Source organism: Sarcophilus harrisii, chromosome 1 (genome assembly GCF_902635505.1).
Source record: "Sarcophilus harrisii chromosome 1, mSarHar1.11, whole genome shotgun sequence".
Lineage (NCBI taxonomy): Eukaryota > Metazoa > Chordata > Mammalia > Dasyuromorphia > Dasyuridae > Sarcophilus > Sarcophilus harrisii.
Genome location: NC_045426.1, coordinates 51,477,054 through 51,501,054, shown reverse-complemented (window position 1 = coordinate 51,501,054; position 24,001 = coordinate 51,477,054). Strand labels below are relative to the sequence as shown.

Below are 24,001 nucleotides of genomic sequence, written 5' to 3'. Positions count from 1 at the left end.
TAAGTGACTTGCCTAGGGTCACAAAGCCAGGAAGTTTTAAGTGTCTGAGGCCAGATTTGAACTCAGGTCCTCCTGACTTTAGGGCTGGTGCTCTATTTACTGCACCACCTAGCTGCCCCCATCTATGTATTTACGTGTCTATGTATCTATATATCTATGTGTCTTATGCATCACTGTATTATCTATGTACGTCATCCATGTATATATGTATCATCTATCCATATCTGTCATTGATCTATCCATCTATCTATCCTTCCATCTATCTACTTTTCTATTTATCTATCTCTATCTCTCCATCTCTCTTCCTCCCTTCTTCCCTCCTTCCCTCCTTTCCTCTATCCCTCATTCCCTCCCTCTTTCTCTTCCTTCCTTCCTTCCTTCCTTCCTTCCTTCTTCTTTCTTTCTTTAGCTATGTATGCCATCCATGTATCTATGTGTCATCTATTCATATCTGTCATTGATCCTTCCATCTGTCTATCTATCTGTCTGTCTATCTATCTATCTTTATCTCTCTATCTCCCTCTTACTTCATTCTTCTCTTTCTCTCTCTTTCTTTTTTTTTCTTCTTATCTATCCATTTATCTATCTATCTATCTATCAGCCAGTTAGTGTCATCCTTTGTCAGATTATAAATTTCTTGAGAGTAAAGTCTAAGGCTTATACTTCCTGTGACCTATATGGTGCTAAATAAATAACAGATGTTCAACAAATGTTTGTTTGTTATTGTAGGCGATGGTGATAATTCCCATTTGCTCAAGGCTTTCAGGATTACAAAACTCTTTTTCAGCCCTTTGAAGTAGATAGTGCAAATATAATCTCGTTTTGCAGATGAGGAACCTGAAGTTCATAGAGGTTAGATGCTTGCCTATGGTCACCACATAATAAATGATGGAACATTAATTTGAACCCAGGTCTCCTAATTTCAAGTCCTCTGCTTTTTTCACTGTATCATGGTAATCAGGATTTAGAATAATGAAACAGACCTAATATCACAAGGGAAAAAAACCAGAGACATAAATTAATTTGCCCTCAAACTCCCAGTTTTTTCAATCATTAAGCTAGAACTAGAAACCAAGTCCCCTGAGCCACAGGTCTGTTATCATCACGATACTCAAGGCACAACTATTCAAATAAGTCTTTTTCAAGTTGATCATTTTGAAAGATGTCTTAATGAATAGATCACTTGTAGAACCCTCACAGATTGGCTGATTGGCCAACCAGGATGAAGACAAAAACCCCAAGGACACAGTTCTCCATCAGTTGTCCTTCCTACCTGAATACAACCAGAGTCTTCCAGGATGTTCTTTTCCACGTCACCCAAGATCGTCTGTGTTTAATGAGCAACACTTCTGTGTGACTGTTGATAAGCAGCACCCCAGCTACCTGAGAAGGAGAGAAGGTAGGTGTGTGTGTGTGAAGTCAGTAACTGTTGAATGTTAAGTGAAGTGAGTCCTGGAAGATTAGACTGGGAATCACCCAGAGGAACATCAAGTTAATTAGATTTGTTGAGGCACCAACTACAGTACAAATGCTCCAGGGCCTCACAATAGGAGGCACAGAATTACACACACGCACACACACACACACACACACACACACACACAATCACTCATATATATTCCTACCACTTAGAATTCTTTGATGACATCAATGATGACATTAATGTATGTAAAGTGATTTGCAGACCTTAAAGGGGCCTAACTGTGAGCTGTTATTATTAAATGTTATTGATTCTATCACTTAATCATCTGAGTCTCCTGATTCTCTATTTGATTCTCCTGTTGGCTCTGCCAGTGATATCCAATAAAAGAGTCTCCTAGAACAAAAGGACGTTAAGTTAAAATGGACCTGAGAACATTAATATGGGGAGGGGGGTTAGTTGGAAGGGACCTTGAAATATAGAATATCAGAGATACCAGAAGGATCTCTGGACATAACATATTGAATATTAGTGGCATGGGAGACTTTAGAGACTAATTAGTCCCATTGCCTCATTTTACAGATGAAAAAATAGAGGTCCAGAGACAGCAATATTTCTTTTTCTCTATCCATTTGTAACTTGGAAGATTAATGTCAAATGCTACTGTCATCTTGCTCTAGGCAGAGGAACTATAAGCAAGCATGGCTGGCACACTTCTGACCTGGCTGATCTGACTTATGGCTTCCTTGCTTCTTAAGAGTAGGGATTGTCTTTTACCTCTTTTTGGATCCCCAGTGCAGGGTGCCAGGCAACAGGAGATGGTGCTTAATAAATATTGATTGTTATCTATAATGATACTTCCCATTCTGGTATGATTAAAGCTTAAAAAGGAGAAGAATTAAAAGAGGAGGGAGAAGAAGAAGTTGAGAAGATAAAGGAAAGGGAAGTGGGTGAGGTGGGTTTATCAAGGTCATTCGTGGGGTAGTTATAGGATTACAGCATAATGTTATTCAGCATTTCTTCCATTTCCAATCTTTGTGACCTCATTTGAGGTTTTTCTTGGTAAAGATACTCAAGTGTTGGCCATTTCCTTCTCCCCCATTATTTTGTAAGTTATTTGAGGGCAAGGACTATCTCTTGTCTATTTTTATATCCTCAATGCTCAGCACAGTGCCTAAATGAGGTCAGGTTTTCCTAATTCCAAGTCCAGGGCTATTGTTAACTTCCTCCCAAGGACTACAAAACTTGGCAAATATTGGCAGTCACAGTTCAGGAATAATACCATTCTTTTATTAACTATTGTTCAATTGTTTTCAATCATGTCTGACCTTTCATGATTCCATTTGGGGTTTTCTTAGCAAAGATACTGGAATGATTTGTCATTGCCTCCTTTTACAGATGAGGAAACTGAGGCAAATAGGCTGAAGTGACTTGTTCAGGATCATCCAGTTAGGAAGTGTCTGAGGTCAGATTTGAGCTCAGGAAAATGAGTTTTCCTGACTCAAAGCTTCCTACTCTATCCATTCTTCTACCTCATAGTCCGCTACTAACAATGAACATTTCCCAAAGCCCCAAATTTTAGAAAGCCACTGAGATCTCATTTGGTCTTTACAATTGACCTCTGATAGGTGCTATGGGTTTTGTTATCTAAACTTTGAATTCCTGATTTTTCTTTTGGCAATAGGGAGCTATTGATTCGACAGTGTCTCCATGCGGGCAGAGGCTGTGTGTTTTTGCTTATATTTGTAGGGACAGCACTTAGCACAGGGCTTAGTGCATAATAAGTGCTTGATAAATATTTGTTGCCTGACTGTCTGGACTAAATCATCTCCCAGATTCTTTCTAGCTCCAAAACTTTTGTGATTCTAAGTCTGCAAAACTACTTAATGTCCTTTGACCTGGTAGAGATGGAAACTGTTAATCATTCTGAAACAGCATGAGAATAGCGATTTGCAAATGGTCTTGAAATGTTCATTATGATCTCCAGAATTTTAGCATTTTCACAATATTTCTATTTCATGACTCCACTGTCCCTTTCAAGTTTCCAATAAAGAAATCCCTTCTTTTGCCTGAGATCCACCTTGGATACAACTTTCTCCATGAAGTCCCTGATTCTCCCTTTCCACCCTCTCTCTCCTCGAATTTCTGAGAACACCTTTGCCTATTTTGCTACTCTGTTAGAAACACATTTGATACTGAAAATCAGCTAGCCAGTAAAATTTATTAAAGAGTCTTAAGGAATTGTCTTAACAACTCGGGCCACAAGCGGGCTCCGCTGGAAGAGGAAGTGCTGAGCACAAAAGCAAGAGAAGCTTTATACCTATTAGCTGGGGGTGGTCCTTCCTTTCAGAGAATGGATTGGTCCATTTCCTTCTGGGTTACAATCTTTCTGATATACCCACTGTATGTTTCCCCCAAATATGTGTAAGCATGCCCCCCCTCCCTTGTCATATATAAAAAATGGGGGAAAACTCCTTCAAGGGGATGAAATTATTCATTAATATTAATATTCAATTAACCTATTAAGCAATAGCAATTTGATCAAGTCAGATCACTGGCCCCCCCCAGTTTGAGTTGGATCAGCTATTATCTTAAACTTGTGGTTTTCTCAAATCCACAAGACTCTTTGGGATTTGCTGAGTTCACCTGTGCCTTCCTTCCTAACCCCACAATTCCTTGTTTGCTCAAGTTTTTTGAGACACTGAAGCTTAATTGTTCTGTGGAAACTTAATCTTCCTTAATTTCTCACACTCTGAAAATCCACTGGTCAGTGGTAGCTACAGGTGGTATCTTACATTACCTTGAAGCTTCTGACATTCTGTGGAAACCCAACTTTTCAGTATTTTCCACAACTCTAACATTTTTCTTTGTATTATTCTTGTTTATGTACTTCTCTCTCTTCCCTTCAAGTGAAATGTAAGCTCCTTGAGGGCAGGAACAATATTCCCCTTAGCATACATTTATTAAGCATCTACCATGTCCCAGGCACAGTCCTTGCTCTCAAGAAGCTTGTAGTCTAATAAGGAGACAATATGAAAATAACTATGTAAACAAAGTTATATACAGTGTAAATGGGAGCAATTTTGAACAAATATTGGGGGTAGCAGGGTGCGAGCCTGGAAAAACACCTAGACTACTATTATTATTCAATCATGTCCAACTGTTTGTAATCCCATTTGGGATTTTCTCGGTAGAGACACTAGAAGGTTTTTCCTTTTCCTTCTCCAGCTCATTTTACAGATGAACAAACTGAGGCTTAAGGGTTAAGTGCCTTGCCCAGATTCCCACAACTAGTAAGTGTATCAGTGTATCAACAAGCCAGTAATATCAACATTTTTTTTTTCCTGAGGCAATTGGGGTTAAGTGACTTTGCCCAGGGTCACGCAGCTAGGACATGAAAGCATCTTTGTGGAGCCCCTGAGAAGGCCTTGGAGAGCCCCAAGTGTTCTTGGAGCCCACTTTGAAAATGACTCACAGCACTCACAGCCATGGAGGTGGGAGATGGGGGTCATAAATGAGGAAGAGGAAGCAGGGCAGTGTGTTTGTGAAGGGAGAGGGCTCAAGGGGAAGTAAGGAGGGCTCCGTCTAGGAAGAAAGACTTCAAATACCGACTTGTCTAGTTGGTTTTGCCAAAAATCCCAGAGGTCCAGGCAAGAGGTAAGAGCTGATGAGGGTCTGAATGAGGGGTCAGCCTCAGGAGTGGCTGCCTGAGTAGGGGGAGGGGATAACAGCTCATTATCAGACCCCACATCAGGATGGTGAAATTGGGCAACTGGAAGTCTGGCGCTGCCCCTGATAAGAACAGGGAAGTCTAACAAGTCCGCCATCTATCAATGCCTGGTCATTCTGGGAAATTCTACTCACCCTATCGACAGAGGGGGAACAGGCTCTTGGTCACTAGTCACACCCCCAGAGCGCAGAGCCCACTTTCAAAGGGCACCAACAGGGGCACACTGGGAGACAGGGGTTGGGTGGACACCTGTGCAACTGTTGTTGTAGCTGCCTGGACAGCTTATCATTGCCCCAAGGGTCCTGTGCTTGGCTAAGCCCATCAGGAAGAGGGAGGTTGCACTATTATTATTGTGGTTTGTCCTTCATTCTCCAAGGACACCATGACATGCAAGTGAGTTGGATTGAAGTGAGGGAAGGCTGTGCAAGGTCCCCTGCCTCCCTTTTCCCTCCAGAGGCATCTGGGTCCAATGGCAACCCAAAGGGAGGGTCAGAGAGAGAGAGAATATAGTTGGATAAGGGTAGGAATGGTTGTGTTAAAGACCATTCTCATGAATGGCCATTACAGAGAAGGTGGGATACAACCCATCTTTCCACTGTCCCAGCTTTGGCTCCCATTTTGGAGACCTATTCCAGGGAACAAAGGGGACTGTAGTGCCTCGGAGTCTGTACACATTTAGACCAGGAAACACGTATAATGTCACACTAACAAGAAAATTTGGAAATGCATAAAGCATATAGTTAAATCTCGATTCTGTCATTAGCCAAATAGGTGGGGTTTTTTGTTTTGTTTTGTTTTTTTGCACACCTAAACAGAGCTTTCTTAAAAAAAAAATAAAAAGAAACATAAAGTTGTTTCTCTTCAAATTCTTCCCCACCTTTATTTCCCACCGTGAATACTCTCAGAGGTCATAAAAATCGTAATTTATTCTCAATCCTGGCTTAAACTTTGGCACAGTCTAACGAATGGATATTGACTTTGAGCTGTGTTAGAGTAGGATGACCTGGCTTTCTCTCCACACTGTGGAAGGGAGACTTCCCAGCCAATAAATGTAGGGAATGGCCCAGGAGTTTCTCTGGGGATTGGGTTGAGTTTTTGGATAAGTACACATGACTAAATATGGCAGCACTTCAGGGCACAAAGCAGCTTTGACAGCTCCTTCCAGGAATTATTCAGCAAACACCATTCCCAAATGTTTATTGTTTCTATAATCTCCACAAGGGGGACTTGGTTTACAAACAGTTGATCTGAATATTATAAATTTAACCAGAAGATGGTTGCATTTTAAAGGAACCATTATTGTTTTTCTTCTCTAATGGGAAAAAAAGGGACAGGAGAACAGGGGCAATGGGAAAATATGAGGCAGCAGCCTCATAATATAATGAGTATACTGGCAAAAACTCCAGGCTTGAGATCAGGAGGCTTAGTTTTAAATTTAACCCCCACAGCTGGATGAATTTGAACTGCTGCTTAACTTCTTGTAGTCTTTTCTGTAAAATGATAAGGTTAGGGTTCTTAACCTGGAGCCTATTAAGTTATTTTAAAAATATTTTGATAATTGCATTTCAATAGACTTGGTTTCCTATATAATCCTATCATTTTGTTCTATGCATTTACAGTTTTTTCCCTGAGGAGGAGCTTGTAGGTTTTACCAGACACTCAAACTCTTTATGCTTCCTACCTTCCTTATTATTGCCAAGGATAACACCATCCTCCCAATCCCTCATACTCACAAACTAGGAATCAGCCTGGATTCCTCCCTATCTCTCATCTACCATATCCTGGCTGTTGTGAAGGCTGGTGGATTCCACCTCTGAGAATCTCTCTTAAATATGCCCCCTTCTGTCCTCTGACACTGCCACCACCCTGGTGCAGGTGCTCATCCCCTCATACCTGGATTATTGCCACAGCTAGCAGGTCTGTCTTCCTCAATTCTCTCTCCCTACTCCAATCCATCCTCCATTCGCCTGCAAAATGATTTTCCTAAAGTGCAACCCTAATCATATTACTTGTCTACTCAATAAACTCCAATGGCTCCTTATTGCTACCAGGTGCAAATAGCTTGCTTTCAAAGCCCTTCATAATTCACCCCCAGCCTCCTCCCTCATAGCCAAGTGGTTCCCATTTTCTTTCCATTCTTTTTACACCTCAAGTTACCAGAAATTCTTTTCAGTTCAGAGATATGGCCACAAACAAGATTCCCGCCCCCCCCCCCAACCTCTGCATTTTCTCTGACATTCCCCCATACCTAGAATTCTCTCCCTCCTCATAATTGCCTCCTGATTTCCCCCGATTCCTTTGAGTCCCAATTAAAATCCCATCTTCTAAAGGAAATCTTTCCTAATTCTTCTTATTTCTAGTGTCTTCCTTCTCTTAATTATTTCCTATTTATCTTATATATAGCTTCCTTGTTTGTTATTTTCCCATTACATTTTCAGCTCTCTAAGGGCAGGGATTCATTTTGCCTCTTTTTTGTATCTATAGTACTTAGCATAGCGCTTGGTACACAGTAGGTACTTAATAAATGTTTATCGATTGATTGCTTGTCAAAAGTTATGAACCCCTGGGCTAGATAATCTCCACAGGTTCCTTTTGACTCTAAACCCAAGTAATCATTTATGTTTCTGATTCAGTCAGTTCTGCCAAAAGAAAAATGTCCTCTGTTCACTGTATATTAACTTTAAAAGAAAAAAAAATCAATGAAAAATTTATCACCTGCTAATTAACCATTACCAGTCTTTCAAATTTTCATGAGATATATACAGCAACAGGTCTCCCAGAGCTGACACTGAACCTAGAGTTTGTAACATTCACTACTAATTCTCTCTTGTCTGTGATGGGCTGCCTGACTCTGTATCTTGCACTTTCATAGGCTAGATGCATTTAGCCTTCACTAATTGCAGAATCTAGGGCCGGTCTGACCCCTGGATCAGGGAGACACAAAGGGTCTTCTAGATCAGTAACTTATCAACTCAACTATGAATAAGCACAATGGAATGGAATTTAGGGTTAGGGTTAGGGTTAGGGTTGGTTCGGTCTCATTTCTTCCACTAACTAGCTATGTCAATCTTGGGTAAGGGGGACATTGACATGAAGCCAAAGACAAAAAGGAAGACCCATGAAAGAGCAAAATACCCAGCAGCACCTTTTGTGTTTGCAAAGTGACAGACTTTTATTAGGGAATGACTGATCGATCTATCAGTAATAATTTATATAATACTTACTATATGCCAGACATTGTGCTATGTGCTGCAGATATAAAGATGAGTATAATGAAATATCATCATCAATATCATCATTTATCATCAAATGACAAATACAAGGAATTTGAAGAAACATGGGAAAATTTATATGAACTGCTGGAAAATAGAGCAAATAGAAACAGGAGAACAACAAACATAATGACAATAATACATAAATGAAGTGAACGTTAAAAGAAAGTTAGACTTTTGGTTCTGAAGAGTAGATGATGAAACAGAACTCAGTCTTCCTGGCAGACAGGTAGAGAACTAACTATGGGATACAAGACTACATGTACTGCCAGCAAAAGTTCCTGTATTGTTTGGTTTATTGATTTTCTTTGATATAAGGAAGGGTTCAATGACAGGGTAGGAGGGAGGGCAGGGAAGTATAACTAGAAATAATTAATATAAAAAAACCCCAAGCTAGTTAGATTTTATACATGATCCTTTTCAAAATTTGTGAATAAGTAAGTCAATATCACTTCTCCTGCTCTAACCTTGATACCCCCAACTTCCCATTTACTAGATTCCTGCCTTATAGCTCTCTAGGTTGGTGACTATCTTGCTAGTATCTGGAACCCTGGCTTTAAGTTCCATCTCAGATATTTATGATCTATGGAATCATGTGGCGTTTCAGAACCTCAGTTTCCTCATCTGTAAAATGGGAATAATAATATTTCTACTCATTCCCTGACAAGTTTAGAGTGAGAAAACAACTTTGTAAACCTTAAAGTGATAAAAATGTGCACTATTATTGTTTCAGTTCCTATTGTCCCTGCCTTATTCCTATGTGACCAGGTTTCTACCTTGTACTGCAATTCACCAAATAGTAGTTTTATTTCCATGTACCTGCTCTACCCAAATTCCTCCAGAGACCAAATTTCCTGCCCTTGAACTTCATTTTCTTTGCTATGAGCCCCTGCTATTGGCTGCCAGACCTGCCCAGTACAACCAATTGCCTGAAACTTTTCTGATTTTTTGGCTCTTGGGACTGATTCAGCTCAGATTTTTTTTTAACTTTTCATTTTATCTGCCCATTTACTACGGTCACCAATTTCCTGGTTTCAGACTCAGATTCTGTGAATAACTAACTTGAGCTTCGGTCTTCATACAAATGAATGATGCTGAGGTCAATTGCCTAAACAAATGAGAATAATGAGTAGATAGGTTGAACCGTAGACTGTGGGGCTAGTAATTATTTGCAGGGTATAAGAGTCACAGGTCCTAACAGTCGAACACTGCTGGTGCTTAAGATTGGTCAACCAAGTCCTAAAATCTGATCAGAGACCATCATTGGATACCACATTGTCCAGTCTGTGTTTTTTATAGTAGAGAAGAAGCACTGGATTAGGAATAAGCAGACCTGGGTCTGAGGCATGGCTCTGCCATTAAATAACCATGTGACATTTGGCAAGTGGCTAGTTCTGTCTGAGCCTCTGAAAAATGAGGTCATTTCATTAAATTATTTCTAAGGTCCCTTCCAGCTCTGACATTCTATGACTAAGTGAGAATGGAGCTCTCAAGCTGTCAGTCTTTGCATAGTGATGTAGCTAAGGTCAAAGAAACCCCAGGGGATGAGAACTATTTGTGTGTTCTCAGAGAAAATGAGGTACTGAGAGAAATCTCTCTAGCTCTTTCTTTCTGGGTTTTGCCAGGCCAGAGCATGGGGCTAAATCTAATTGTGATGATAATCAAAAGAGTTTATAAATATTAAAAATGTACACTAAGAAGAAAAAAAATCAGCTTCTCAGGTCCTTGAAGGGGAAATCATGGCAGTTTGGAAGTTCATCTGAAAATGTATGAGGGTTTTGATATACGTACTTTGGTGTGCTTGGGTCTTTCTTTTCATTGCTGACCCCCTTGGGGATATACGGGATAAGCATTATTATTCCCATTTTTCAGATTACAGGTGAAGAATCTCAGGGTCATGATGAGATGAACATGACTAGAAAATGATTGAACAGCAACAATCACTGTAACCATACAGTTCTTCTGTTGCTGATGTTTTCACTTCCAGAAATTGCCTTTGTCAAAGAATAACTGTTTCTAAGAACATCAGAGTATTGATACAGATGCTACTTCTCTTTCATCACTGACTTAGTCATGAGTTGGACCCTGGTAGACATCAATCGGAGGTCAGTCTGATCCAAAGGAATACTGGGGTGGACTGCAGATGACTCATTCAAAGGAAGTTCTGACATTCATTCTATCCCACCAGTCTCGTGTGGAGACGGAGTTTCAGATACTTTGCTTAGCAATCCCAAAGGGCTCAGAACAGCTGCTTCTCACTAGAATCACAGAATCTCCAAGTTGGAAGGACCTTTGAGAGATTATTTAGTCCAACCTGTAACTCAAGGTAATGAACAACTATTTATCCTTCCTTCCTTCCTTCATTTGTTTGTTTAGCAACAATTATTTTTCAAGCATCCTTCTAGATATTGGGGACAAGTCAAAACAAAGAGACAAACAAATGAGACTGTCTCTGCCCTCACCATAGTTAAGTTTCCTCTCTTTAAATGCTTCAATTACTGTTACTGTTATTCAATTACTGTTAGAAGACATCTAGCAAGGAAGAACTTGCTGTCCCCCAAGGCAGCCCATTCCATGTTTGGACAGTTCCAATTATTAACAAGTTTTGCTTTACATCCCCATCTAAATCTCCCTCTTCATATCTTTCCCCCATTGCCCCTCATTCCAATCTATCTACTTTTGAAAATCTACTTTCAAATTATGCTTTGAGACAACCTTAAACTCAATCAAAATGAATGAATACTTATGACTGAATATCATTGACATTAGGGAGTTAGCTGAATTTTTGGTTTTGTTTTTTGCTCTCATATGGAGAATGGCAAAACATCCCTGCATTTCTTCCTACTGGCTTATAAAGTGCTTGAGGGAGGAGAGACAACTTAGGATGGTAGATAGACTGGGAGTCAAGAAAATCCTTTCTTCACTTTGTTCTGACACTTGAATGTGCCATTGGAAAAACACTTACCCTCCTTGAATATATTTTCTTAGTTGTCCACTCTCTAGAGTCTCTACCTCATGGGGTTATTGTGAGAACCACAGGAGATAATGCATTTAAATTGCTTTGCAAACTTTAAGTGATATTATTACTTTTCAAGGGCATAGAAATTGATCATTCTGGACCATGAATCCTGGATTCTATTCCAGGCTTTGACATTAGAACTGTGCAATCTTGGATAAGTTGCTTGTCCTCCTTAGATTTCAATGTTTTTATCTCTCCAATCAAATCCCCAAGCATCCAGATCCATGTTCAAGTAAAATATAGATTTTAAAAAGCTCATGACTTCTATTACTTTGTGTATTTTTTACTATGCAGGTTCTATAGGGAAGTGGCTGCTGTTCAACCAATGGACAATAATTATATCAATGTGAGTGGATGAGATCTAAAGTCATTCCTGAAGTGACTGAGGTCAAGGGATCTTTTCTGTTTCCTGAATATTTCAGGTAAAAATGATTTTTTGAAATCATGTCTATGGTTGTCTCAATTCTTCCAAATCTGCAGCCTACTATGGGCAACTCTATTTCAGCAAGAACTTCTTCTGCCCAATTGGGAGGGTTAATCCCATCATTTGAATTCTAATTTTGCAAAACTGCTTAGGAAGGGAGAAGACAACCAGCACCTGCTTGTTTTTATACTGGGATCAGCATTAGCGGAGACACAAACTTTGGATAAGGCATATATAGATACACAGACAGCTGGCTTTTGCATCAGGAAGACCTAGGATCAAATGCTGCTTTGGACGCATAATGGTGATGTGACTCTTAGCAAGTGGTGGGACCTCAGTTTCCTTGTCTGTAAGATGGGTATATGTGTGTGTGTGTGTGTGTGTGTGTGTATTAGAGACTTCTAAATTCCCTTCCAGCTCTATTTTCTAGTCTTGTTTTTATTTATATTTTTGTCTATATATCACCTTCATTTCTTGAAATAACCATTCCAACCCATGAATTTAACATCCTTTTAAGTTCTAAATCTAAGATCTTTTTATACATTTGCCAAAGTTATCTGAGGAGGAAACTGAGATAGTCGAGATCAATGTTCTGTGAAAATGTTGTTTAATGGTTAGTTAAGTATCTGAGATGTGATTTGAAGAGTTACTTTTATTTCCTACAAATTTAGTGATCTTTCTATCATACTGGCAGACACACAAATATAGTACAGAGATATAATGACAAGAATTATGGTCTGTGTTTATATGATTATGTCTAGATTTGAGGTGTAATCTTTCATTTTATGCTCAGAAAGTAAGGTAACATCACTTATATGGAAATTGGGTCCTAAAGACACTGAGTGATATATATGGCCATATGGTTGTTCTAATAGGTTCCATGGTCTGAATGTCCAAATGACAACTGATTGACTCTCCAAAAATCAAATGTCTTAAACCAACGCAAGAAAAATCAAGGTAATTGAGACCAAAGTGAATAGTCCTTGCCCTTAGGAAGTTTGTAGTCTAACTGGGGGGATACAGTATGCATATAAATAAGGATACACAGGATAGATACAAGATAATTCGGTAGAGGAGATCCACAAATGCTTCATGTAGAACTTGGTGCTTGAGTTGAGTCATGAAGGCAACTCAGGATTCTGAGAGAGGCAAGGAGAAGGTGCATCCCAGGACATGGAGAAGCAAAGATGACATGGAGATAAGAGATGGTGATTCAATGTCCAATTTGCTGTATGATGGGGAATAATATGTGAAAAGAATGGGAGAGTAGGTTTGGCTCAGAAAATGAAACTTTCTATATGAAGCTATGTAAGTGGAAGAAATTGTGAACAGTGGTTCATCTATTGAGGTCAGGGAGAGATTATTGCTTTTTGTCCTTTGTTCTGAAAGAGGACCAATGGCATCAGGAGGATGACGTGGAATGGATTTAAGTGAAGGAGAGTTGCTCAAAATCATCAGCCTCACTTTCTCCTCCAGGGTCATCTGAGTCCAGTGGCAAGACATAGGTCAGGACAATTGGTGATGACCCTGGATGTAGTGGAAGACCTAGGGTTTTGAAACCAAGGTCTTTTCCAGGTCTCAGTTTGTCCCAGGCAACACCCATTTAGTAGTTAAAGGCTAAGTAAGAATTGAGGCAAAGGATGGCCTAGTATGCCTTTTCAAAACAATCACTCTGGAAAAGGACGTCCCTCAGGGAAATAGTTTAGGCAGAGAGACCTTCCAGAGACTCTCAAATCACGTAATACAATATGATACCCTGATACCACAATACAACAATGCTTAAGCACCTATTACATATAGAGCCCGGTGACCAAACATGGAGGAAGAGATAAAGTTTAGGTAATTCACAGTGGCTGCCTTCATAGAGCTGGGGGAGAGGGGGGAACAAGACACCAATTCAGATAACTGTAATACAAAGTATGATGTGATAAGTGCATTAGAAAGTCACAGACCAAAGTATAGTGTAAGGTCCATTAGGGAGGTCAGGAAGGTCTTCCTGGAAAAGGCAATGCTTTCCCTAAGCTTTAAAGATACTGGTAGCAAATTAACATTTTAAAAGAAGGAGAGACAAAATAGAAAAAGGGTCATAATATAGAGGAGACATCAGGACGGGTTTGGGGGGGTGAAGAGAGATTTGAGTGGAGGTGAAGTACAATCAGATTCATGCATACAGCCTCAATCAGCAGACATTTATTAAAAACCTAGTATATGACAAGCATTGGACTAGGTGCTAGGGATTCAAAGAAAAGTCAAAATAGTTCTTAGCCTCAAAGAGTTTGCAATACAATGAGAGAGAACATATGTAAATAATGCATATAAATATTATATATAAACATATGCATATATATGTATTAAATTGGAAATAATCTCAGAGACAAGTAATTAGCATTAAGGCAAGAAGACTATTGCTCTAGTTCAGAGAGAGTATAAGAAGGAACCAAAGTAGGAATGATAGGAATGGAGAAGAACTGCCCCTTACCCTGGTGGCAACAAGACTTCCTCTTCATGGCACCATGGAGTCTTTATACCAATGTGAAGAATGTTCAGTCTTAGCTTCTCACACTGCTAGGGCTTGAAGAGAGCTGAGCAATCATCTTATCTGTCTCCCTCATATTACAGAGGGAAAAGCAGGTCCAGAAAGGGAAATGACTCATCTAAGATCCCTCAGCAAATTCCTGGCAATTGTTTGAGACCTATAAGCCTCAGATATGAGCTTCTTCTGCTCTTCCTCAGCCAGACAGAAAGACAGATAACTCTCAAATGTGGACTAGTCCCCCCCAAAAGAATATACTTCTCCGCTTCCTTCTTATTTCAGTTTTCTTTAAAGACAGTCCCACTTTAATGTGAAATGAAGCTCCCTTTTTCACAAACATGCTGAGGAGCCATCATTTCTTTGATGTGGGCATTCTCTCCAATGATGGATGTAGATATAAACCGATCAATGCCTCTTGTACATAACTCTCCCACAAGCTAGCATATACTAAATGTGCTGGGGCTGGGACTATATAATACCAGCAGAAAACTGATATAAAAAAAAGGAGCTTTTGTTTGAGGGAGAAGTTTGGGTTCATGAAATAACTTTACAACTTCCTCAAAGCAATCCAGCCATCTCTCCTCCTATTTAATTTGGATTCCAGCTTATAGACCACTTGAAATCAGACTTACAGGGGGCTAAAAACTTCTGATTTGATGAAACAATTATATTAGCGCCTTGTTAAGCAACACAGAGATGTGTATTGGCTGCCGAAAGTTCATGCCAGTAGTGATGATCTCATTTGGGATTATTCAACATCCTCTAGTCCAGGTCCCTTCCCAGTAATAAGCCTCTGGGCTTAGATATCTTTGAATATAGATTTTGTAATACTAACAAAAATAAGCAAGAAACCCTTCCAAAAAAGTTTATAAGTTGGAGATAAGACAAAATTGCTCCTGTTAGCATATGTGGGCTTCTGCAGTAGGAAATCTCCTCTATTCCCAGGCTCATATATTTGAAGCCTGGAGTTACTTAAAAGGAACATAATTTATCCATCCTTTCCAGTTTCTGTTTTACAGATAAAATAACTGAGGCCTGGAGATAAAAATACTCTTCCAAGATCACATAGGTAGGGTAGAGTAATGAGTATCAAAATCTGGATTTGAATCAATATTGCTAACTCCAAATCCAGCATTCTTTACTATCTTTACAATACCATTTTTCTCCCTAAGTCAATAAGCAATGGAAAACAAACTCCTAAAGGGCAGGGTCTGTTTCAAGATTTTTGGCTTTGTATCTCAATACTTAGTGTAATGCTAATAGATAGCTAATAATAAATAGTAAGTATGAAATAGTTGTTGAATTGAGTTGAAATGATGCCTTGAATTATCTGACAGCCTGGGAGAATGGGAAGTTTTTCAGAGTCCAGGATGAAAGATCAACAGAGATCTAAGAAGGATAGTATTCAGGGAGAAGGTGGGGTGGGAATATAATAAATATTTATTAAGCACCTACTATGTGCTAGGCATTGAGCTCTGTGATGGATATGCAAATAAGAAAAAAAAAAAAAGCAAGCTCAAGGAGCTTCCAACCTAATAGGGGAAGACAACAAAAAAAGGAAGTTTAAAAGAGGAAGGTGCCAGAGGGGGAATCTTGATGATGGAGTTGAAATCAGGCAGAGAAGCTGGTGGCCAGTGAAGAGTTGATAGGGATTTGGAGTCCTTTATGAAGGGAGGACATAGGAAGAGTCTTTTTTTCCTCCCTCCAGTCCTCTATTCAGAGGAGCAGAAGCAAATGGTGGATATTGATGAGGTGTGATAAGTTTCTTGGTGATGGATATACCATACTTTCAGAAGAACACTGCTATGGCACAAAAATCAGTATCTTGCTGATATGCCATCCAAAGACATTTGTTATTGAAATAAGGGAAGTACAAGTATGAGGGAATATCGTTGCCCACTACCCATAAGGCTATGAGGACAGAATTAGAGACACCACTAATACCTGAAGATTAGATCTGCCAGTAATCATGCCCTTTTTCACAAAGACTTCAGGGTTTACTATAGAGTTTAAGAGACAGCAGGCCAGATACTTCAAGTGAACTGTGATCCCATGATGTAGGTAATTCTAAAGGTTCTGCTGATCCCAACCCTCTGCTTTCATGTCCACCGTCTTAATTATACACTCTCATTAATCCTTCTTAAGGAGTTTCATACAACATGCAAAGGGCCTTCTTCTAAATTGCTCAACAATCACAGAATTTTTGAGTTGGGAGGGATTTTGACTAATGAAGTAGACAAACTCTTATACATATCTAACTCTTGCTGTCATTCCTCAAGGCCATTTTTCTGATAATATCGTTAATAATATTTCTAAGGCACAGCTTTTCACTGGTAATATTTTCAGCCTGACTTAGGTTCACCATGCCTTTTGGGGAAGGCAATTCAGGTAAAGTGACTTTCCAAGGACCACACAGCTGGTTAAGTGTCTGAGGCTAGATTTTGAACTCAAATATTCCTGACTTCAGGGCCAGTGCTTTATCCCTTGACTCACCCAGCTACAACTTTTTCAGTGCCTTTGAGTCACTATAACTGGAATTTTTCACAGATTGCATTATTTTATGGGTCAGAGATATATTGAATCATTAGGAGAAAACTGTTCAGAAGAAAGTCCTTTGTTTAGAGAGATATTTGAGGTCATTAAAAGCATTGCATCATTTCTCAAATGTTAAGCAGTCCATTCTTCTCTTAGTCAAAAACTATCCATTTGGATCTGGTGTCTCTCCAAGATATGCACCACAAGGACTGTCCTGCCAACTATCTATAATAGTGTAGGCAATTTGCATTCTTTATCTACTTGGGCTTATCCTTTATCTACTTGTGGACACTTAACTTGATCAGAGTCCATTAGAATGTAAGCTTCTTCCTTGGAAAGACTGTTTCCTTCTTTCTTCTTGTAGCTCTACCACCTAGCAGTGTACTGGGCATGAAATAGATGCTTGATAAATGCTTATGAATTGATTGATCTCTTAGGGATCATCCAGGATCTCATTTAGGAGTCTCTTGCAAATACCTTGACCACATAAGAAGAAGAAGACAGGACTCATTGGAAAAGACCTTGATGTTGGGAAAGACTGAAGGCATAAGGAAAAGGACATGGCTGAGAATGAGATGGATAGATTGTATCGTGGAAGCAATGAACATGAACTTGGATAGACTTAGAAAGATGACAAAGGAGAGAAGGGCCTGCTGTCCATGAGGTCAGGAAGAATTGTACATTCTTGGGGTAATGTGAAGCTGTAGCAAACCTCTCAGATTACGTGAAATTCTTCTATTTGGTCTCTGAATAGTACATTTCCCATGGCATCCCAAAGGTAAACACCTTTGGTGAGTATATACCTCCCTGCTTTATGATCTATTGGTTATTTATAAACAATAAAATGCTTTTTTTCTTAAATTTCAAGAAGAAAGAAATAGCATGTGAGGCGAGTATTATCATCATCACTCCTAAGTATGAGGCAGCTTCAAAGTTAGGAATACCAACCACCACTTCTGAAACATGCTGACTGCATAGTTCTGGAAAAGACCCTTAAATTTTCAAGATCCCAGCAGTTGCCATTCAGATTATATCTTGTGAGAGGCACTGATCTGTCTTGGGAAAGAGGACTTTTCCCTATCAGAACTTCCCTCCCTATTCTGATGAAATCTTGTTTAGGCCTCTGTTCTGCAGCTGGTATAATGAATGACTCAGAGCACAGGGGATTGTCCTTTTACTAAAAAATGTTCAATAACCTCATGGAGAAGCAATCCCAAAGAGCTTAAAAACATTTCAGAAAAACAAAAGCCATTGGCAATGAGATTCTTTGGGATCTCAAGAGTCCTCCTCTAAAGTCCAAAAAACCATTTGTATACTTTTCTTGCCAAAAGGGCCCCAGCTAGGTCTCAGATGAATAAGATCAGTGAAGGATGTAACTCAAACTATCCCAAGTCTGCACCCAAATTTCCTTTCTTTGCAACAGTCTTGGCTGGTCTTGTGTGTGGAGTTCACTGTGCCTCTTGGGTTCTACCAATATCCAAGCCCTGAATCTTCAGGACAACAAAGTAATAATTAACATCCTTATAGAATTCTGAGGTCTTCTCACAACAACCAGGTGAGGAAGGTAACGAGACATTCTTTCCCTTTTACAAGTGAAGAAATAGAGACCCAGAGATGCTTGGTGAATTTCCTGTGGTCACATATCTAGTACATTTTAGAACTAGTCCTTGAATTCAACTCTTCTGACCTTAATTCAAGTATTCTTTCCTTTATCCTGCAGAGGTTCTTTATGAGCTTTCTGCACAGGGAAACATCTGACTGAAACATTTAGAGAAAGGACTGTGGCCAGAAGCCAGGTAGTCTTTGTATCTTGGAAAGGAGCTTCTCTGGGGTGGGACCGGACTATATTTACATAAAATGGTTTGTTAATCATGAGCTCAGCTTCTTTCTCTCAGCCAGCAACACTTTTCCTGGAAGTAAACACCGGAAAGGAAACAGCAGGAGATGGCTTGTATTCCTTCCATATCTTGCAGGTGGTCTGGCTTCATCTCACAATTATCTGGAAAGTCACTTTCAGGCAGGGCTGGGCCCTCAGCAAAACTGCAAAGTTTGCTAGGGCTCCGGTTCCCTCACGGATTATCTTTGATTAATTCCCACAGGATCTTGTTTTCCGCTAACTGTTGGCTGTGATGCTATGTTATAGAATTACTGCATTAGCTGGAAGGGTCCTTGGAGACAGGTAGTTTAACCTTTTTCCCCCCCCATTTTATAAGAACAGAGCCAGAGATTTTTCACTGGTCAAAATATAACCTCAAAGATGGAAAACAGACAAAGGAACAGAAGGAATGTGGGCTAGGCAGGTAGAGATCATTGACCTTGCCTTCCTAGCCTAACCCTTTGTCCTGGTCCAGTTGCCTGGTAAGTCAGAGAGGATCTTGGGAATATCTAGTACTAAGTGAGATAGTTTTTTGGGACAGTGGGAAAGACAAGCTTTAGCTTAGTTGCTTTGTGGCTGCCTTTCCAGTGCTATATGTAAGGGCAAGTCTGTTGATCCGCTATTCTCCTAAAAGATTGATGCTGAGATAGCCAGTGGATGGCTTTAAACCAAGCCCAGAAGTTGATAGCATGAAGCAATGTGAAACAGATACAATGTACTCAGTGGGGAACAGACCTAGGGGGAAACAGCAGAAAGACATCACCAAAGGCACTATTGTCATACTCCATGATACTTGTGTATCCCACATACTGTGGTCTCTGTTCATGTTCACTCTTCTCCGTGATGGTGGGAGAGTATATCCCTAGTTTATGAGGGGGAGAGTAACTTTTCTTAAATATGCTATTTCATTAATAATAATAATAGCATTTAAATGGCTATAAGGTTTGCAGAGTGTTTATATACATTATTTCATCTGATCCTCATAAAAATTCTATGAGAGAGGTATTAGTATCACCATTTTACAGATGAGGAAGTAACTTTTTGAAGTTAGTAAATTACATATTCTCTGAGGCAGGATTTGAAAGAGTCAGGTCTTCCTGACCTTAAGTCCTCTGTTCAGTTTATTATATTACCTAACTGCTTTTGCTTTGAACAGAACCCTTTGGCTGATTGGGAAAAAAAGAATTAACCAAAGTGGAGAGTACTTGGAAAATAATAATTTTAAGTTCGTACTGACCCACAGAGCCTCTTAAAACTGGATTATTCTAGGGACTTTATTATATATGAAAGGAAAGGGTCAGTCTCTATATACAGATGAGAAAAATAAGGACAGAGTTGAAGATGACATCCAGATTCATATAGTGAATAAATATCAGGGCCAGAATTTGAACTCATGTCATTGGACTTCAAATCCAATGCTCTTTTTCTTCTATCCAATTTACTTTCTCAATTTATCAACTGGCCTCTTAATTATTAGTTAATACTTTGTGATATGGGTCAAGGTACTTTGTCTCTCTAGGTCCCATATTCCTCCTGTATAAAATGAAAGGCTTTGTCTCTCAGTTCCTTCTTAGTTTGGATTATCTGTATTCTTAGTGCCATTCTAATTTCAGTGTTCTCCATTCTATAATTTCTTCCTGCCTTATTATTCTCTCCTTCATGATCTAACATCCTATGCTAATTACATCAAAGTGCTGAGGATTATAGGATAAAGTGGACTAATCCCAGAGAAAACTAGCCTGAATAGCACTTTATTTTATGTCTAATGCATTTCCTATTTGATATTGTGCATTATAGTTACCTGTTTTTTCATCTTCTTCCCCTCCTAGACTGTAGAAGCTTCATAAAAACAGAGACAGTATCTTAAACTAAACTCCACATATTCTTCAATTCCTAGAATAGCACTCAGCAAACATTATCTAAGACAAGAACTTTTCTCTGTCTTAGAATCTGAGCATTTTCAGAGATAGAGACTGGGATTTATTTGGTTTCCTCCCACAAGATGCTGATAGTCACGTGGGAGGTGCCATCAAGATATTCAGGAGGAATTCTCTACTTAGAAGAAGTATTTGGCTGATTGGCTAGAGAACACAGCACATATCAAGTGCCCAATAAGCTAGAAGCAAAGAATGGAAATTGCAGAACAGCCAATTTAGGTTTTGATTTTGGGGAAAACTTCCTAACAATTAGAGATGTTCAAAAGTGGAATGGGTTGCTGCTTAGAGAGGTGGTGAGTTCCACCTTGAAGGTCTTTAAGCAAAGGTTGGATGACCACTGAGTTATGTTATAGTATGGATTACTTTGGTGTATGAGTCCAATTACATAAGTATTGAGGTCCCTTCTTGTTAAGGACTATGCCTAAGTGTGAAGGGGTGGTTCAGTTTGCTGGAAAGCCCCCACAGATGTGAATCATAACACACTTGAAGGAAATGCAAAACAGCCTTTTCTGACGCAGATGTTGCTTGTGGATTGGTAATGAAATAAATTGGAGGCAAGAGGAAAAAGGAGAGAGGTCAGAGACTGCAACTGCCTTTCAGTCTCCTTATATCGTTATCATCCTCCCACATGAAGGGATCTACTCTGCTGGTCAGAATTAGATCCCCAGCAGCCACTAGCAAATTGTTCCCATAATACATTCCTATTAAAAATCTGTGATTCCATTAAATACACATTCTTTTCTGACTGAAGGAACACTTGCTTGATTGATGTACTTTCTCATCTCTACCTAACTTATTTAGATATGTCCTTGTCTCTCTTATTAGAATGCAAACTCCTTGAGAGTAATTATTATTTGTAGTTCCAGAGCCTGGCATTATGTCTAGAAAATAATAGGTGCTTAATAAGTGCTTATTGAATGATAGACATTTGCACCTTCTCTCTCTCCCTCCCCTCTTCTACCCAGGAACATTAAAATAATTGTTTCCTTGGTTTATCATGGCAGCTGTCCAAGGTACAAAGAAATAACACCATTAGTAGTCTTGAGGCATTTCTCTTGAAGGAGAGAGGCAAAACTTGGAATGGATCACAACTGACTAATTATTTTATGGTCTTGGGAGACTGGGTGGGTAGTAAAAGCACTATATTTGCACAAACAGTTTCTGTATGCCTTTCCATACTCTCTTTATAGATTTTAGATGAGTACTTATGTTTGTTTATTACAAGTGTACTTGTATTGTGATGGGATGTGTGTGTGTGTGTGTGTGTGTGTGTGTGTGTATGTGTGTGTGTGTAGAGTCTGAAGCTAATGTCACCAAAGCTGTTCTGCTTAACTCTATTTATTCTTTAAGCATTTTAAGGGTTTTCTTTCCCTTTTCCAATGGGAAGAGGAATTAATTCTTGGTGACAGAAAAAAAATTTTAAAATTAGCTCATTCTAACCTTTTGTACATTCAGATTAATTTTATTCTTTATGATACAGTATGACATGTATGCTGGAGTGAGGGGGAGAGTTCTATGGGCCTTTCCCTGCTTAAAAAAACAAAAAACCTTCTTGGCTTTTCCTAGGACAAAAAGATAAACTTTTCATTCTGGGGTGAAAAGCCCTTAGGAATCTGCTTCCAATTTCATCTTCCTGCCTCATTTATATCACTTCCTTTGACAAATTCTACTTCCTGGATAATCTGATGGTCTAGCTGTTTTCTCCATTCCCACCTGCTTGCTGACTAGATCCCCTCTCCTCTGCCTCTATGAGGCTATGAATTTTTAGCTACTTCCTTCAAAGTTCTGATCAGGTGCTACCTCCTCTAGGTAGATTTTATCCCTCTTAAAATCACTTTGTATTTCTATCTCTCTGTACATGTTGCATCCCCTTGTAGAAAATAACTTCCTTTAGATAAAGGACTCAATCTTGTCTTTGCAAGCCCAGAGTTTATAACATTGTCTGACACTTTGCAGGTATTTATTAAATAAATGCTGATTGAATTACTCTGGTTGGATTTCTTCTTCATGCAAAAGGTCAAAGGATTCCTTGTTTATCACATGTTCATTTCCCAAACATTCTATTCAACAAGGCTGAATCCAAAGGATTTTTTTAAAATAAAAAATTATCTTTCTCTATTATTATCTATTTTTAAGGAGCTTGACAAATGTTACCAAACATCAACAGAAAAATAAGACTGCATGGGAAATGCCGAATCTCCATTATGAACTGTTTTTAGTGATTAAGAGTAAGCAATGTACAACGCACTCTGCTAGGCACTAGATATAAAGACAGAAAACGAATGAGTAACCTTGTCTTCAAGGAACTTGTATTCTATTGGATTTTTCATGAATGTCAGTCACTTTAGTCAGTTGACCTGAGGTCTACATATAGATCTCATAAGGTCACTGGATTTGAATAGAAAGGCCTGGCTTCAAATCCTGCTTCAAATATTTGTTAAGTTTGTGACCTTGGCCAAGTCACTTTTTTGTGCCTTGGTTTCCTTATCTGCAAAATGAGGGATTGGATTTGATGGTGTCCAAGGTCCTCACAGCTCTAAGCCTACAATCCTATGAGCTTGGCTAGTGTTCGCTTTCTCCTTCTGATCTATCAGGATCCAGGCACTTGGTTAATGGAGATCTAAGGATTTGCTTTTCACACCCAAAGGGTAGAGAATTCCCAAGGTGGAACCTTAGGAAGAATTCAGAAAGATGAAACTCTTCACTAAGTGGAATATGTTATAGACATTCACCTTGAAGAAAGATTAATAGAATTTTAAAATGGGCTGAGTTCTTGTGATGGGAGGAAATTCATTAGCACAGTATCTGGTTGGGGAATAGGAACAAGGAAATTCTTGTCAGAATTAGAGAACAAAGTGAAACAATAAAAACAGACACACACAATTTTTTGTTGTTGTTGTTACGGTTACTACTAGATTAGATTTAGAAAGCAGAAAGTAGAGAGAAGCCCAAAATGGCTTTAAAGTACAGATTCTTGAGAAAAGGAGGTTTTTGTGATTGCTAGAAGGATTAGTCTTCAGGGATCAACTCAATGAGTTGAGCCCATGAAAATATGGACCTAAGCCAATTCTATGAAATAAACATTTACCAAACCTACTGGGTACACAGCTGGAGACTGTGTATGTGGGACCATAGGAAGAGCATAGGTAGCTACTAACTACTGGGATAGATTTATGCATGGACAGAGTTAGCAGTTAATTTAATTTGAAGGGATCTCTGCTTCAAAATATTTCATTGTCTGCGCCTTTGGAGTAC

At 39.2% G+C, this 24,001-nt stretch overlaps 1 protein-coding gene across 4 annotated transcripts in view; it reads right to left on the bottom strand.

Moving 5' to 3' along the window:
- The window catches only part of HRH1 (histamine receptor H1), a 137,923-nt gene that overhangs the window by 62,190 nt on the left and 51,732 nt on the right, over positions 1-24,001 (bottom strand). For 2 of the 4 annotated variants that reach the window (XM_031955233.1, XM_031955226.1), the window contains exon 3: positions 1,274-1,383. The exons of the other annotated variants lie outside the window; for them this stretch is intronic. The gene's annotated coding sequence lies outside the window, so the exon portion shown is untranslated. The remainder of the gene's footprint in view (positions 1-1,273; positions 1,384-24,001) is intronic. 4 annotated transcript variants of the gene reach the window in all.